Genomic DNA, 19,463 nt, shown 5'->3' with positions numbered 1-19,463 from the left:
GTTTAACTCTGCAACATAACCTTAACCTTTTTAGTTAAGAGCAGGAATTAGAATGGCAGAGTTGTCCTTGTTCACCATGTGCAGTCAATTGCCCCTTAGGGAGGAAGATGGAGATAGAGAATTTTATGCACAGGCACATATTGTTCAGCATGTTTACAGTGGTGCCTCACAAGACGAAATTAATTCGTTCCACGAATTTTTTCGTCTAGCGAATTTTTCGTCTTGCGAAGCACGAAATCCCATAGGAATGCATTGAAAATCAATTAATGCGTTCCTATGGTCAAAAAAAGTCCAAACAAAGCCAAATTTGGTACAACAAGAGTTTATTAAGTGCTCTTTAAAGTCACACATACTGTAAAGAGCATTTCAAAATTCAAACCCAGAAATTTTTATAAAAAACAGCAGAGTGGCCCAATGGTCACAGAAAATCATAAAAATGCAGGAAAAAGATCACAAGCTTCCAGATTCTTGCAAACCCCTCCCCAACTGTTCCCCCAGCCACCCAGCACACAGAAATTCAAATCCAGATTTTTTTAAAAAAACAGCAGAGTGGCTCAATGGTCACAGAAAAACATAAAAATGCAGGGGGGGGGGAAAACAAGCTTCCAGATTCTTGCAAACCCCTCCCCAACTGTTCCCCCAGCGACCCAGCACACAGAAATTCAAATCCAGAATTTTTTTTAAAAAACAGCAGAGTGGCCCAATGGTCACAGAAAATCATAAAAATGCAGGGGAAAAAACCACAAGTTTCCAGATTCTTGCAAACCCCTCCCCAACACCAAGTCCTTGAATTCCAAACACTCCAACCCAAAATCCAACCCCCCCAAAAAAGTTTTAAAAGCTTAACTTACCAAATGGCTGCAAAAGAAGTTTTGGAAAAGCTTCAAAAATCACCAGTCTTTAAAAACCTCAAAAAAGGCTACTATGTACACTGCGTTCTATGAGTTGCTCCTCAAAGTCAAGTCGCAACTATGGTGTTAAGAAAAAGGAAACAAACTTGCAAGACGTTTTCGTCTTGCGAAGCAAGCCCATAGGGAAATTCGTCTTGCGAAGAAGCTCAAAAAACGGAAAACCCTTTCGTCTAGCGAGTTTTCCGTCTTGCGAGGCATTCGTCTTGCGGGGCACCACTGTATATACACTCGATACACTGCATGCTTCCAAGCAGCTCGTTTTTATGTAGCAGATTATTAATCAAAGCAGCATCTAAATGCACAGCCAATTGTGTCTGCTTCAGTTGCCCCAGTTCATAGTGAAATGTGTTCCTTTGCTACAAAGTCCTTATCTAACCTTTAAATAGAAATGGGTTTTTTTTTTCCTGGGTGCTAAGTGTAGGGTAGGTGCCAATGAGCAAAAGACATATTAGTAAAGTTCTGGTGAAGCTTCTACTTTCCCCAAATGTTCTGAAATGTTTGTGGGATTTCATCTCTGAAAATGGCTTTATTGCATTTTATTTTTACATAGTGCATATAAAATCAGGGTCTTCTATCATTCTTCTGCAATTATCCCATACATTTGCTTTTTCTTAAATAATGAAGGCTATGTAATCCTCCCACAGTTCCCAAATTTTTCAGTGGAACTTGCACAGGGGGAACTTGCTGGTGCAGAAATACAAGAATGAATGCAATTACCCACCCCTTTACTTTACTGTAAACTAGTTACAATGCCCTCAGTTCGGTGGAGTGCCACATGTATAAAAAACAAGACGGAGAAAACTTCATCACTGATTTTATTGTGCTGCTTTCGCTTTCCTCCTCCACTTATCCCTTGTTCAGAGAAGTTCTTTGTTTGTATATTTTCTTCCCTAGCCCCTCTGCATGTCTCTTTATTTTCATGTGCTTTGAAGTAGTAAATCCTGCAGGTGACCAAACTTTCATCCATAATCTGTAGCATTCAAATTAAAAGGAGTGGGCTATAGATTGTAGGATTTTCTGCACACCCTGTCTAAATCCTACCAGGGTCCCTTATGCATTAGCAAATCCGGGAGCAGAGAGTGAAGCTAAATTGATCCAATCAATGTTGCCACATGCAATCATGTTGTATTCATTGCTGGTCAACAAATAAGCTGAAGCCCAGGTACGGTATATTTTCTCCTCCTTAATTCACTTGCTAGTTAAGGCTGGATAGCTTGCCTGGATGAGATGTCTGGCAATCTCCAGCCAAAGCACAGCTTTGCAGCTTTCATTAATCATGGGAAACACTTTGAATTTTGCTAAAATAATAAGGCTTGGCCGTGCCTTTGCTTTAACAGCACACTTCTGTGTCGCTTTTGCCCAGACTTGTGCTGCAATAAGAGTAAATATGATCGTCTTTCATAGCAAACTCAGCTATAGCTGTAAAGGAGTTAGATAGCATGGAAATCAGTGCATTTTCTTCCTGCAACATTAAACAAAAAGGTTAAGCTCCCACTGACAGGAAAGATGTATTTGCAAGTGATTAGTTATATTTCTATCATCGTGCTTGTCTGTGTTCTCCTTTTGATGTTTAAACAAAGCTCTTGAACACACTGGGTTGTAGTCTCTGATGTTGATTTATAGGTAGGACTGAATTCCAAACACTGAGCTAGTGGGAAGGCCTTTTTTTAAAAAAATCAAAAATCTGAGACTGCGTTCCTGCTGCTTAGTATGTGACTAAGCCGTATAGTTTGGGGCTCTGCCTGTCAAGAGCAGGTGTACAAGAGGGGAGTCCTTCAGGAACAAAGACCTGAACTGTTCACTGAGGGAATGGTTCCGCTGCATGCACGCCAAATGTCAAAGCACACCTTTTCTTTCTTCCTTTTATGTAAAAATCTTTCCTGTATGTAAAAATCATAATGTCTGAGGTGGCAAAAGCACCTAAGTTACAGTCCAAAGTAAATTTGCAGTGATACCCTATGCTTCTCCAGTCAGAAATACGTCTTCATTTCAATGAGATTTACATATAGGATTGTAATTTTAACAGACTGGGACCAGTTCACATGGGACCACCTCCCCACCCCCCCATATGCTCACTGGCACTTTTACAGGCACCACAGGGAACGTAACTAGAGACAGGAGTAAGGCATCGACTAAAGCAGGACTAAGGGAAGAGAACATCGGCTGTGGTGAACTAAGAGAGGCGAGATTGGACCTGAGTAACTGTGGATGGCAAGCATTACCAAAGAGGGAAGAACTTGAAAAGAGAGGAAGAATGCAGCAAACCCGACTGGCCTAAGTGTGTGCTCATTGACAAGAAGGTTCATCAGGCTCTGAATATAAAAGACACACTGGAGCTTGGGAAACACTTTGCACCCAAAAGGAAGTAGGAATCCTCACACTGTACTTTAATCTGATGCATGAAGTGAAACATGCCTCCTTTTTCATGATTATTTATTATTTCCAGATTTGTAATTTGCTCCCCAAAGGGAGCCCAGAGCAGCTGACAGTGGTAAAATTACATAAAAAAACAATTTTAAAATAATACTATAGTACAGTACATTGCACTTGGCAATGCATATGGAGGCTGTATTGCCCATCTGAACAAAACTTTCCTGTATGGCTTTTAGATCTATGTAGGAAAATAACAGGATGGGAAGAGCAGGACTGGGATAACTGACAATATTATCTTATCTGCTGCACAATTCATTTATACCCTAGCTACATGAAAGGAGCAACTCCCAAGCCAATTAATTCGGAGTAATTCTATACTATAATTATCAGTATTCCAGAATGATATATTTAAGTGCTGCACATTTAACACTGGCGGCGGGGTGCGCTCCCGCTGCTCGGTCCCAGCGCCTGCCAACCTAGCAGTTCGAAAGCACCTCCGGGTGCAAGTAGATAAATAGGGACCGCTTACCAGCGGGAAGGTAAACGGCGTTTCCCTGTGCGGCTCTGGCTCGCCAGAGCAGCGATGTCACGCTGGCCACGTGACCCGGAAGTGTCTCCGGACAGCGCTGGCCCCTGGCCTCTTAAGTGAGATGGGCGCACAACCCCAGAGTCTGTCAAGACTGGCCCGTACGAGCAGGGGTACCTTTACCTTTACCTTTACATTTATGTAGCTAGATTCTTTAAAGGAAAGGATATTAATATCCTGAAACTTAGTACACACAATCCTGGGCATTACTCTCAGGCAAGTGTGCAGAAGTATACAGTCTTAGATTTCTTTGTGCGTCTACATGTGCATACATGCAGGTGGTTTGGTTTGCACAATGTGGTAAGCCAAACTATGACATACAAGGACCTCACAAATGTGTGAACTCCTGGAAAGGAGCTTGCAACACTTTGCTTCTCCACAGATGCTTTTACTCTTGTGCTACGCTGAGCTAAATCAAGATTTGACTTAATTTGTCAACCAAACCTGGGCTCATGATTAATTTCTCTCCTAGCTGACCAGGAGCTATACCAAGAATGAACCTGCATACCTGTGTGGTCTCAGTAAGTCATAGCTTGGCTTCATATGTGCAAGTTCCTAGGGGCTGAGGCAGTTTCAGGGGGCCCCAATGTTTTTTGAGGGGGCTGGGACCCCTCAATGTTCAGAGGGTGTTTGGCAATGTCTCCTGGCTCCTCGTGACAGCACACGTCAGGCCGTTGCCTTGGGCCTCCTCAATCAACTTGAGAAGATGGTGCTTCTGCTTGGCTTACCATGTGTAAAATAAATGAAGCCCTTGTTATTTGTAAAATGGGCATAATGGCAACCTCAAATAGTTGATTGGAAGAAAAAAAATATGGAATGCCTTTAAGTGTAAGTTCTTCATAAATAAAATGTCAAAAAAGAAAAAGAGCAAAGCCTGTCATGTTGGAGAAGATAGATTGGGTCCCTTCAGCCATTCTCAAATTTCAACAGTGCCTACTGTAAATGGCTGCCCCATTGCCAATGGACCAATGAGTTTGTGGCTGTTGATGGCTGTGTTTCATTATGTGAGGGGCAATTTCTGCAGGAAAGATGCTGCAAGCTTCTTTCTAGGTTGTACTTTAAATTATTCTGTAACTTCAGTTTCTTCAGAAACTGAGTTATTTAGGGTATTCTTCCTGAAGGGCAAATAGTGTAGGCCAAATGTCTGTAGCTGCAAGAGGGGGAAGAGATAAAATAGTGATTCTGGTTGATGTACTTGTGAAATACCTGCTAAAGCAAGAGAGGTTTCCTACCTTTCTCGGGAGGATACTGTAAAATCACATAGTACTCATAGGAGCAGAAAAATCATTTCACATTGCAACTTTTCATTTGCTGTAGGTAATTCCTAGGCCCATAATAATATGTTCTTATACACCCCATTAACTTGGAAAGGTCAAATGTCGACTAGGTCTCCACTCCCTAAAAGAGGAAAGATTCCTAATAAGTGAAAGCCTCTAGGCTTTAATATTTCAGTCCTCATTTGCTTTGTCTTGATCTAAGCCTAGTGTGTCCCTATGACTGAAGAGAAGGTAGGATGATCACAGCATGGACACTATTGCCGACAGAGCAGATGCCATCTGTTGGCGCTGCGATTCTGCTGCTGTTTCTCCTTAACCTCTACATCCAAATAGAGGGAATATGATCTTCCAAAGATTTCAGTCTAAGGAATTGGAATTCCAAGCATTCCAAGGTGAAACCAGAGCCACACTAACAGGTCACTGTGTGAGCAAACAATTATTGGATTAAACCACTTTAGACATTTTTGCACAACCCACTGCAAACAGAAGAGAATGTCTGAGAAAAGTGCAGGTTAGAATTTACCTAGAACTCCAAATGTCCATGTTCAGAGAGTTGTAATTTAAATATGGGACAACATCTTGCCATTCACCCACTTGCACGTCTGAAGAAGTACAGTCCAGGAACTGCATTAACAAGCATCTATGTAATACATCTATAAGGACACATTCAGACATGAATTTCTTGGCTCTGCATTTAAGTATTACATAGATGCTTGTTAATGCATTTCTATATGGTTGCAGGCTAATCCCTTTTTTGTTTGTTTGTTTGTTTTGTTTTGAGTATTTGCAAATTGATAACAGTTACTTTGCATTCAGCAACTTCATGGTGAGTGCCAGCACCTTTTTTTCCTAAACAACAACAACAAAACCTTTAGAATTTGTGAATTCATATTATGGATATTTACAGCTTATTGGTGGCCTGTCCATCTCAAGACCCATAACTGTCCAAAAGAGGCATATCCTTTGATTTTAGGTGAGGTTGCAGAAATGAATTAACCCAAGTGGAAGTTCTCAAAGGATGTTAATTAGAGTTTGAATATTTGTCAAAGGAAACAAATAATTGTATTTGATTTGCAAATATGTAAAGGAGCTTGCATTTCAGCTCTAGGGTAAATATATCAAAGAACTTAGATATTCTCTAGTGGTAAGATATCTTTAAAAAAACAGATAAATGAAGCTATGCCCATTTACAAACTCTCATAGCTTGTTCTCTTTATTATAATTGTATGTTGGTGGGATTTGGAACTCAGCAAAGTGTCTCCTTGCAACAGAAGTGGTTTCTTGCTTGGCACTTTCCTTTTAAGGAGGGAAAGGGTACCGTTCCATACCATGAATGGTTCCCCTCTCCACCCAGCAATGTATTGATATTCTAGATATTTCAGTTTTTTCTTTCAGGATAAACTGACTAGAGTAGAAACTGCTTGCAATCTGGCCTAATCAGTTTACACACTGTGTTGACTTGTTTGGAACATGAAAAAGTAGCTGGAAGTATTGAATTTGGATGGGAATTCACACTCACACTCACATTGTCTCTCTCTCACACTTGCACCGATATTCCCACCATTTTCCTTTGCATTTTGCCGATTACTATGTTGCTCTCACTGGATTGAGGCTAATGTGATGAAGGACGTGAATTTCCCATTTCTGTGTGGAAAGTATAACCTGGGACTGAAACCACATATATGAAAATGAGTCTCAGCATAGTAAATGAGATCAGCTTTTAGTGTTCATGTGATTGTAGCATGGCAGCACATTGAAAGCCTCTGTGTTACAGCCACTTGACTTGCTTCTCCATTGCCGCTATTCCTTTCTGGAATTATGCTTCCCATATCTATGTAACCGAGATGAGAGAAGTTGCAGCTGTGGTAAGTTTTCTTTTTCAACGATAGAACAACGCATTAAGGTCAGTGGTGAGCAATTCCCTCCATGTGGGGAAAAGGAGGTGGATGAAGAGGTGGCTAGCTCAATTCCCCTGTCACACCACTATTGCTGTCTTTCCCAAATCTTGCTACAGAGAAAGAAAACAACTCACACCTGAAATGCCTCCTATCTAGGGTCACTAAAAGATGAGTAGGATTTTGGGTGCCCTGAGGCCAGCAGGGGACCCAAACTATTAGATATCTCTTTTTTTAATGTAAAGCAATTCAACATTTCTGAAAAAAGTTACAGATAGGTAGCCGTGTTGGTCTGCCATAGTCAAAACAAAAAAATTTCCTTCCAGTAGCACCTTAAAGACCAACTAAGTCAGTTCTTGGTATGAGCTTTTGTGTGCATGCACACTTCTTCAGATACACACTTCTTCTTCAGATGTGTATCTGAAGAAGTGTGCATGCACACGAAAGCCCATACCAAGAACTGACTTAGTTGGTCTTTAAGGTGCTACTGAAAGGATTTTTTTTTTATTTCTGAAAAAAGTTAAGAGCACAAAATGCAGAGGCAGCTCTAATGCTCCAGCACTCAGCAGGCAGCACCATTGCTAAGGACACCCAATCACTAAGGGGTCTCCTCCAGAGCAGGAGAAAAAACAGGAGACATTGAATAGGGTATGTCTGTTAAACCACTTTCCTGGTGCCCATATTATTTCACTCACTAACAGAGTGTGTTTCCTTTACAAAATAAAACATACTTGGGTTTGGCATGTTTTCCTTAGAAGTAACTCCCTTGAAATAATGGAGGTTTCCTTCCTACTGAGGAAAAGGGTGATAGTGCAGTCTGACCCTCTGATCCCCACCCCCCTCACATGCAACCACTACTGGTCTGCTTGTGTTCACGGGGCCAGATGATTACAGTGTGTTAATAAATAACAGCTACAACAAGAAAGCTTTGCTGTGTTCATGGACTAATTCTGCTGAATCATGACTTGCATGTATTCATGTATATGCAGACAGTAATATGTATGTATTACTTAGGTTTTCTAAATTAGAATATATTTGGTTCTCTTTAAACATTTCAATAGCATTGTGATGGCTGTTTTTTCTTTGGTTTATCCCATGATACTGCTATAACATTTAAAAGCTCACAACTATATGGGCAGATAGAGATTCACTTCACATTACAATGCAAACCTACCTAAATTGTTAACATCCCCCAAACAGCATGCAAACCAGAAACAGAGCTCTCCTTTGAAATTTGCACTTCCAAGTCAAAATGTGTATACGTAGTAGGGGAAAAGGTGTACAAAATGTATCTATTACTGAAAACTACTTACAAATGTACAATATATGTATATATTAGGTGAATTAAGAAAACAGAGAAACAGGGAGAAACTGAATGTATTAGATTCACCCATCCATACGGGCAGGGCCAGTCACACAGATTCTTGCCACAAAACCATCAGCTGGGCCAGATCATAGATGAGGAGGATGATAATTTTGTAGTGAAGCTCTGCACTGCACAGTGGAACCTCGTGTTACATGCTGTCCTCCTTGTGAACGCTGCAGGTTCCAAGCTCTGCTAACCCGGAAGTAGATGCCCCTTGTTGTAAACTTTGCCCCGGGATGCGAATGGAAGTCACGTGCCGGCGGCGCGGCAGCAGCGAGAGGAGTCATTAGCAAAAGAGCACCTCGGGTTATGAATGGTTTCGGCTTAATAACAGACCTCCAGAACAAATTAAGTTCATAACCGGAGGTATCACTGTACAAATAATATGTTGCCATAATATTCTAAATGATATCTTAGTCAATACACAGTTAGTGATAATAGATGGCCTGTTCCAGGTACTTTCACTCTCCTGGTACCACAACCTGTATTATTATTATTATTATTATTATTATTATTATTATTATTATTATACACCACTAAGGGTGCAATCCAGGACACAGTTAGACTTCAACAGGAATTTAGCAAGTCTGGTGTATGTAAGGTTGCATCCTAAGTATGCCTGGTCTTCAGGAATAACAGCTGTTTCTTCTTTCACTTATAGTCTGCTGCAGAACAGCAATGGCAAGGAATCAGTGTGATCCTGCAAACCAACTTCCCACTCAATCTTTCTCAGTGCTGTCTCTTTACTATTTATTAAATTAGTTAGGCAGGAACCTGGAAGTGAAGAAATAAAAACTGTTTGGGGGGCGGGGAGTGGGGTCGGGGAGAAGAAAACAGAATAATAATGAGAAACGGGGAAGCCTTAGTGAGCAGCAAGAGTCATTTTATGAAAAGTTTTCCCCTCCAGCAACCATATGGAACCCAAACAAGCCCATTTCTCTGAAAACTTGCTTTCCTTGCCATTCTACCCTGCAATACATCTGTAATGCCATCATAAAACAGCTGAGGATGAAGAGCTTATTCTGATAGACTGCTCAACACCCTAAAAGTCTGGATATTAATATATCTGCAAATCTCACACTTGAAGCATTTTAATGCAAACTTGCCATTTTTGCTGGGAATTGAAATGGTTCGCCTAAATAATTTATATATGCATCTCTTTCTTTTTCTCTGTATGTACATTGTATAAAATGTATGTGTGGTGGGAGGGATTCATAATAGCAGCGAGTCCGGAGATGTTTTTTTACCAGGAGATAATCACATCCCATGGGCATTTTAATACTCAGCTGGAGCTCCCCTTCCACTACTCGTTTTTCTGCCCCAGAGGTGTGATCTTTTTCATGATAATAATTTTATGGTACCTTAGTGGTTAGTAATTTGAATTAAATACTTTTATTTGCAGCCTCTCCAACTTTTTATACAACGTCTTATTTCTCTTCTTTTTTCATGAATTTTTTTTTGGGGGGGTGGGAGAGGCTGTGTTTTCACCGGGTGGGTAATGCACAAGGCTGTTGTGGCTGTATTGATTAGGCTGAGAGAGCAGCATTACAAACGAGTGCTCCTCTCCTGAGAAATATGCATCAAAGATCCATACCTTCATTGACATTTTATAGGATGTCTAGACTTGCTAATCCCCTATGAAAAATGCAGGCTTTGTAGTAGTAGAGAGGAAGGGTTGGGGAGCAGGACATGCAGTGGAAATGGCTCTTGCTCTCATGGATGGGCTTTCTCACATGCCAGCTTTTCCATAATTTAATCAGGCCCATCTTACAACTGTACACCTAAAGCTTGGATAACCCTCTGTACATTCCAGAATGCAAAGATGTAATTAGCTGCAAGCCAGTCAAAGGTTTGGAAAGCTTAGATATGATGCAGTCCATCTGTCTTGCCCACCCATGCACAACTATTTTGCCTTTAATTTCCCTTTGCAGGTGACTTCAGAGTAGGTAATCAAATCCACCTGATTTCTCTATGCCCCATTGAACCAGTTGAGACACTCAGAGATGGAGTGGAGCTGGCTTTTCAAAGAAAAGCCTGACTTCCATTTATTGTTTTATTTTTAAAACTTGAAAAAAATGCCTATGAGACAATGCCAAGATGATGTCATAATATTTATTTACTTATTTAACAATGGTTTCCAGTGCCATTCTAGACTTAGGTCTGAGCTAGCAAAATGATCATAAAACTGAATGCAGTATTCTTGCTGTCATTCCTAACTTATAGGTGTTGGTCCATTAATTACTTCAAATTTGGACATGTCTGCCATGCATTTGTTTTTGAAAGCAAATGTTGTCTATGTGCAAGGAGCAGTATACATGAATGCACACATTCATGCACACATGAATTCTTCTGGGATATTCTTCCCCCACTAAAATGCTAGTGAATTTTCACAAGGATTGGTTTAAACACACACACACACACACACTAGCAAATTGCAGCCAAATGTGGAGAACATAATTTAAGATTGGAAAAATAAGAAACTGAGAGAACCAAAATTAGCAGTTGTCCCCATTCTTACCTGGAACTCAACTCACCTTTTGGATGATGGGGAGAGGCAGGACTAGAAAATATAGCTCTTTCACAGAATAGCTCACTAGATCTGCTGAAAACAGAGGCTAAAAACAGAAGCTGTAACTTTTTTCATATAAATAGATGAAATTTGCAGGAAAGTTGTTCATGGGACCCAATAAAAGTCTTGTATCTGCAACTGTGCAATTGTTAAAATTCTGGTCTGCTTCTGAATCACTTTGTGCTCTCTGCTTTGAACTGTGCTCTGGATTCTGAGTCACTCTATAAAATGAAGAACTTAATAACGTCTACCTTTCACCCCTTTGCCAAAGTGGACAAAATTGCCCTCAAGGTGAATTAAGTCTGCCAGAATGTAGGCAATATTTTCAGGGTTTTCTTGCACGGCCCCTTTAAAGCTAACAACAACAACAACTACTAAGAGGTCTCACTTTCTCATTTTCTCCCAGAATTGGATACAATTTACAGGCATGGCCTGAGGGGATGAAGCCTGCCAAATTTCTCCTACAAGGGCCAGTGTTACTATATTGGTGCGGATATAATAGGGGGTGGTGGAAAATGGAACCCACGTAGATTAGGGTAGCAAAAATGTGTACCCTCCGAAATGTGGTGGGGGAAAAGCATAGATCCATGTGAAAAACATGTTAACTGTTGATTGCTGCTCCTTGGCCAAATAAGTGAAACCAATGTAATATTTTATGGAAAACAAAACAAACAGTTTAAAATATTTATTTCCAACATCCCTCCCTGTGATGGGGTGCCCTGGATAAAACCATTCACTGTGCTCAAAAGCTTCACCTGTCCATCAGAATAAAAGGTCCACACAGCTCTCTCCCCCCCCCCCCTTTAGCTCTGGATGTTCTCATTGTCAGCTTATCTTTTTTAAGTGGTCTTTTAAAAATGCAACATTTTTTGAGCACCCAGGTCCACAGAGTAACTCAGGATTTTAGGGAGTCTGTGATCTACATCAGGGTACAGTGGTACCTTGGTTCTCAAACTTAATCCCTTCCAGAAGACTGTTCTAAAACCAAAGTGTTCCAAAACCAAGGTGCGCTTTCCATAGAAAGTAATGCAAATGGATCAATCCATTCCAGACTATTAAAAACAACCCCTAAAACAGCAATTTAACATGAATTTTACTATCTTACAAGGCCATTGATCCATTAAATGAAAGCAATAAACAATGTACTGTAAAATAAATAAAATAGTACTGTAGATGATAAAAATTAAAATTAAAACTTTTTCTTACCTGTACTGATGATAGTCATTGTTTGGATGGGGGGCTTTTATCCATTTCTGCAGTCACACAATCAATCAATCAATCACTCAATCAGTAGCTGAACTGGGATCTGCACAGCCACAAAAACAAATTAACTGAAAAAGCTTCCAAACAAAATATGCAAAATAAATAGCAAAAACAAAAGCACCAAAAATATAAGCTCCAAATATCACCTTAGAACATTGCAATCGGAAACAGAAGGCTTGAATTACAATGGGGGGGACGCAAATTAGCAGCGCAACAGGAAACACAGGGGGACTCAAAATGGAGCCAGTTTGGCTTCCCAAAAAAAGTTTGAAAACTGGAACACCTGCTTTGGGTTTTGCAGCATTTGGGTTCCAAGTTGTTTGTGAACTAAGCTGTTTGCAAACCGAGGTACCACTGTATTTGTTAACTGTGTAATCCAACGCACCCATATGGCCCCTGTATGCCTCATCATTTGGGAAGTATGCTGAACAGATGCAGATTCTGAGTAAAAATGCTAATATAACTCACAGGTAGTACTTGAGGCAAGCTATTCAGTAGGCGATAGTGAAAGCATATCAGATAGTGGCACTACCCAATGCTCTTCCAGTTTTTATTTCTCATCCTCTCTTTCCCCCTTGATGGTTCTCGGCTTGATGTTCGCATTTCAGGATTCACCTCTTAAGGGTGATACTTCAGACACTGAGATAATACTCACCCATTCCGTGTGGAAATCTAACTACAGCGTCTGGTCGCTTTGGTTCTGTGTTGCTGGACTCTGATCTGCCAGGACAAAAAGAGTCATGAATGTTCCTTGAGCAGTAGCAACGGTTGCTATTATTATTATTTATTAAATTTGTAAACCACCTTTCACCCGAAGATCACACCATAAATGTGTGGTTAGTGGGCTAGTAATGATTATGGAAATCCTTTGTCTCCCCGAACCACTAAAATAGATTAAAAATGTGCCCTTCTGCAGCTTCCCTAAATTTAAATAGGCTATGTACTGAAGCTTCAGGTAGAATTTGCAGAGTATGTGTGCTCATATGCAGAACCTTGTTATATTTCAGTTGCAGCTGGTTGGAGAGGAATGTCTGATGTTCTCCTGGAAAGGTCACTGTGCTTCCTGTAGTTCTCACCCTTGTGTTGTGGAAACTTTTCTCATGACAAATAGTTATCCTATTTGTAAGATAATGCTCTTATATTTAGGGGACAATTGATTTTTTTTTTAAGTAATGAATAGTTTTAACATATTGGTGGGGCATGAGGAACATTTGCAGCAGTCCCGCTAAGAGGCACGATTCCCCTTGTTTACCTGTGTGGGGCGTGTTGTCTTAGCTTCTTCAGCTGTAGGACTGGAGTTGAGGTTCCGCATCTGGTGTTGTCAGGTGAGGCTAGGGAGGGATGATAGGTTGGAAGAGTCTTTCAGTTTTTCTCTTTCTTTTTTCTTTTCAATCTGAAATTCAGTTTGTCACATTTCTCATGAAAGCTGTGTAATGCACATTTCTCCTAAGCAACATTTTTTAAAATATGCAATTTTGCCTAATATGCAATTATGAAAGGAACATTCCCTATGTAGTGCATTTTTGTTTGTTACCTTCATGAAGATAAGCTGAGATTTCTGCATTGCAGGGGGTTGGACTAGATGACCCCGGGGTCCCTTCCAACTCTAAGATTCTACGATCCTTATGCACATATTCCACTAACTCAGACATTGTTGTGCACATATTCTGGTTGGCTAGTGACGTCCCATAATTTAGAGAAGTGTCAAATTCGAAGGAAAGCTGCATTTCAGTTGTCTTGGGAAGTGCAAATTAGTTTGGTTCCTTTCTCCCCATGCGCCAGATGAGGTACCTGTAAGAATCTGGGGTGGGGGGAAAGCAAAAAGCACCTCTCCTGTTTGTTGTTCTCCTTGGCTATTCCTGCAAAGTGCTCCTTTGTGTGTGTGTGTGTGTGTGCGCGCGCGCGCAAAGGGCCTGACTACCAAATTTCCCTCTTCTATTCTGTAGGCTTCCCAGGTACAAATCTACCCTGCTTTTTATACTGAAGAGAATAAAAGATTTTTATGTGTGCATGTCTGTGAGGGCAGTGGCTATTGGGGAATATTTCAGAATTATTCATCCACATGTGTAGCTGCTGCTGCTGCTTTTTGTTTGCATTTTTAAACTTCTGTGGTTTGCTGAAAAATATATCCAGCATTTCTTTGTTTTTTCTTTCAGTCTCATATATACACTAAATTATTAAATTTGTAATACTATCCAATGTATTATGAATATCTATGAAACAAAAGCAGGGAAGGCATGAGGGAAAGGCATATGAAAGTTCATGTGCAAATTAGTGTTACTAACTTAATTACTTACTTAAATGCTACACATTAAGTGTGCAGTGGAATAACGGCAAATGTTAGCTGTCATATAAAGCCAGTTAGGATGCATAGCTAAACTAGCTTCATGATTTGCACCCAAGGAAGGAGGTGGAAGAACAATATATAGTACACGACTGTTGGCTAAATTATTAAAACCCAAGGCTCAGAGGGAAGAGAACTTATATATGTTTTTTAAAAGTCTCAGCTGATAACGGGACATAGTGGATCATTCTGACAGTGAGAATAGTGTAAGGGTACAAAATGGGAAATATATTACAAGGTGTAACATATGCTTCATTTTTGCTTGGGTGCTTAAACTGTGTAGCAACTGTATTCTCCTCTGTTGACATTATATATGGAAATACAGTTGCCCAAGGCAATTAGAATGAGGGATTGCTGCTTATCTAGCGATCTGCAACTTTATGATTACATCTTAATAGATTACTTGTTAAGTGAATTAAACCAGTGTTAGCTAGATAGAGAGCAGAAGATTCTGGATGGCAGCTGGTGTGTGTGTGTGTGTGTGTGTGTGTGAGAGAGAGAGAGAGAGAGAGAGAGAGAGAGAGAGAGAGAGAGAGAGAGAAATATAATTTAAAAGGGGAGATGCAACTATGTGAACCAAAAAATGGGAAGGAAGAACTGGAAAGCTAAAGGTTTTGGGGAGCAATATACCGTATTTTTCGCTCTATAGGACACACTTTTTCCCCTCCAAAAATTAAGGGTGCGAATGCAGGCTCCTTGGCTTCAGCGATAGCAACGCGAAGCCTCCGAAGCGCAGAGGGAGCGCTCCCTCCCTCAGTGCGCACTGACCCCTCTCACTCTCCAGGCTTCAGGGATAGCCGCCTGAAGCCTTCGGAGCGCAGCGCGAGTTCCCGCTGTGTTCTGGAGGCTTCAGGTTCCTTGCTCTCCCGGCTACAGCAAAAGGAACCCGAAGCCTGAGGAGCACAGCGGGAACTTGCACTGCTCTCGGAAGGCTTCAGGGATAGCTGCGTGCAGCCCCTCCCGCTGGAGAGATTGCACGCGGCTAAAGAAGAAGCCAAGACAGCGAGCGGGATCCCTAGCAGCTCTGGGAGAAGCGTACAGGCTGCGGCAGCCTGTACACTGCTCTTTGGGGCTGGGGGGGGATAAGATTTTTTTTTCTTGATCTCCCCCTCTAAACGCTAGGTGCGCCCTATGGTTAATAGCTACAGTATACCGTATTTTTTTTTTTTAATGGAAAAATACGGTATACTGTAGCTGCTGGTTATTACAACCCTTCACCACTGTCTCTGCTATTAAGTTTAATAACTATGGTAATTGCTATTAGCCCCACAACCAACACAGTCTGATTGTAAAGTTAAATAACAGTTACTTATTCTCTGTCCCAACGTTGTATAAATTCTAAGAATACCAGCTACCCCATGCACTTCTCGCGGCAGGAGTATCTGCCTCACTTCACAGAGGAATTGTAAGTAAAAAAGGAAGTTGAGGGGTTATATTTACTGGTAATGTGAGAAGCGGAACTGAAAATGGAAAGAACACAGAAACTGTTCATAAAATTAATGAGGCAATCTAGTTTTTCCTTAATTATATTAATTAGCACTCATGTCCCTCTTTACTGGTACAGTACTTTGCACTTTGGCTGATTAAGCAACACAGCCCACCTGTGAAGCATAAATGGAACACATGATGTGGAAGAGGCAGATAGTTTAGGATTTCTAAAATAAAGCCGGGGAGGACATGAAGAAACTCAAGCTGCCTCAGTTCTTAGGAAGGCAACAAACTACTTCGGGAGATTATAATAAAGTATCAGAGTTATTTTGGAGCTTCTTGTATGAATTCACTGTATGGGCCTGATATCAAGAGTCCTAGAGCTGTTTAAAAAGAATCATGACATGAGATCTTGTGCTGATGATGGAATTATGTGAATCTTAGGCTGCTGGTGGAAAAACCAGCAGCCAAAAGGAGAGTGAAGACTCTCTGAGGCTTGTAGGACAGCATTGTGCAAATGACTCAACCCCTTATTTGAGTCACTTGCAGCACAATAAGTTGGCATAAAGGAGACAGTCACAGAATTAGGAGGAAGAAAGCTCAGGGTGAAGAACTACAGTTGAGGCAGGAGCCGATTTACTAAAAGGGGGGAACAGCTAGAAGGCAGAAACATGCCTAGTAGAAGATGCTAAATAAGGGGTAAGCAACCTAAGGTCTGTGGGCCGGATGCGGCCCAATCGCCTTCTGAATCCGGCCCGTGGCAGTCCGGAAATCATGCTTTTGCATGAGTAGAATGTGCCCATTTATTTAAAAGGTATCTCTGGGTTATTTGTGGGGCATAGGGATTCATTAATTTCTCCCCCAAAAATATAGTCCAGCCCACCACATGCTCTGAGGGACAGTGGACTGGCCCACGGCTGAAAAAGGTTGCTGATCCCTGTGCTGAATGGTAAATGGTTTCTACCAAGTAAAGGCCCTAGGGGTGGGGCCTGGCACCCTTCTCAGCCACTGCTACTGGGAAGCAGCTCCTAAAATGCTCCAACATTTCTCTGATGAAAATAGGGACATCCTATTCCATAATGATAAGTTTCCTTTTTATACCCCACACATTTTCGGGTTACCCCAGTATATAACACACACACACACAAACATAATAAAACATTAAACATTTAAAAAACTTCCCTATACAGGATTGCATTCAGACGACTTGGGGGTCAGATAACTCCATACCCTCCAACATTTCTCCAATGAAAATAGGGATGTCCTAAGGAAAAGAGGGACATTCCAGGATCAAAACTGGCTTCTCTAAATCAGGTACGTCCCTGGAAAATAGGGACACTTGGAGGGTCTGCACTCTCCATCCCAGCTCACAAACCAGTTCTTGGCCTTGTGACAAAAAGCACATATTTGCACACTGGTGAGCAGATGAAGCATATTTCCAAATACTTTTTTTGTCATGGCAATACTTTGCATTTTAAGGTGTGCAGTTCACCGATCTTGGCTGCGAAAGCAAGAAAAGGACCCTTATATGATATGTGCTGCAGCTCTGGGAAGAGCAGAACTCTAAACCAATTTCCTCCACCCTGTTGCTCCCTACATTTTGATGACCAAGACTGATGGGCAGCGTGAATGAGTAGTGGGAGAGGTAGTTATTGACCTCTTCAAGCCGCTACCCTGTGCCATACCCCCCCCCCCATTTCCAAACAAGTCATAGGCCTTCTCATCATGTGCCTGGACCGAAATGAGCCACACTTTTTTTTGTGTTTGCGGCGACAACACTGCAAACCGGCCACTTCCTCCCTCCCTCCCTCCTCTCTCCCTCCCTGCTGCAGTTGTCATCCCAGCTGGCATGTTGGAGTCGAGTGGCACATTTATAAAAGGCGCTAATGTTTCTGAAAACCGGGCCTGTGCCCACAGCAGCGGAACAATGAGTTTTGATGGTGCTCGGTGTCTCATTATCATTCTGCTGGTGTCCTTGTATGTTCCCTCTTCTCTCCAAAGGTCAGCCCGAGGTCTGTGCTACGTCGTAATGGACAAGCAGAGCTCACTATCCGCTCCTGCCACTGCATAGGCACTTAGTCCCAGTACATCAAGGCGCTCCCCCCAGCCCAGCCCACCCCTCTGCCTTGCAAATGACTCTGAGGAACTAGGCTGGTAGCTGATTTAGGTGGGGAGGGGGAGGAAAAGCACTCCGTTTTTTTGAACTGGGCTCCCAGAGAGCACTCAGGGCTGCCACGCAGTGCACGACGCCTACCTGCTCAACTGCAGGGAAACAAGCTTCTGAAGGCTTTAATGGGATTTTGCCCGAGGCTGTTTTATTAAGATGTCGGCTTTTTCTGCTGCCTCTGCAGCTGACACCATTCACTGTCAGCTGCCCCCCCCTCTCCCAACAATGCACCAAATTACTCGCTTCATTTAGTGCTCATGGCTTTGCACAGGCAAATCAGGGGAAAGAGCTCCACTTGACCAGATGAGTCTCGAGGAGGGGAGCTATGCTGCTGCCTGACTGGGGGGGCGGGGAGGGAGGTTAAGGGGAAGAAAGGGGAAGATCAATACCACTGGGGCTTACTTCCACTCTATTAGAAAGAATCATATTTTGCATTAACACAGCCAATTTGGACGGCACATTTCCATTCCTGATTTGCATCTAGGCTTTCAAAGCCCTTTTGCAAATTACCTCTGTCTGCATAACTCGGTGACAGGTTAGTGGGGAGACAGAAGCTGTTTTTGGATTAAACAAACAAACCAGTTACGAGTTTTAATGAATGTTAGCTGGTAATAAAGCGCCTCCGCCCCGCAGATGATCAGATGCGGTGTGTGCGTCTTTCAGTGGCAAGAGCAAAATGAGAGATGGCACAGCAATAGAAGGCGGCCCACATGATGCCTCTTTCTTTCTTGTAGGGCCTGACTGTTACTGGCAGAGCGAGGGGCTCCTTCCTAGCTAGTGCAAGGCAGGCAGAGAGGAAATCTTGTCTGGCAGGGCACTTCACAAGTGCTGGGGGGAAATTACTTGTGATTTCTCTTGTAAGTTCTCCAGGTTCCCCCCCTCCCCGAGCTTAAGGCAATCTGAGATCAAGAAAATAATGGATGAGAGGAGGGTGCAACAGCTTTCATATCGAGCTTTTCATATATTTCCATACTACACCATTCACTGTGTCAAGCATGGGAATATAGAATAACATCTATATGAGGAGAGACTTGCAAGACTAGGGCTTCTACACCGTTGGGGCAGGGGGAGGGCCTGAAAGAAGAATATTTAGCACCTCCCAGGCACTCTCTGTGTGTGAGAGAGAGAGAGGTTGAGGAGAATCTTTTCCCTCAAAGGACAAGAGCTAAGAGGATGCTCGGTAAAATGGAAGTGCAGGACTTAGCACACTGTGCCAGTTCCATTTTCCCATACCAATTGATGGAAGGCAAAATCATATTCACATCTGCATGCTTCACACCATGT

This window comes from Podarcis melisellensis, assembly GCF_964234715.1.
Source record: "Podarcis melisellensis genome assembly, chromosome: 3".
Taxonomy (NCBI): domain Eukaryota; kingdom Metazoa; phylum Chordata; class Lepidosauria; order Squamata; family Lacertidae; genus Podarcis; species Podarcis melisellensis.
Note: the sequence above shows the minus strand (reverse complement) of the source record.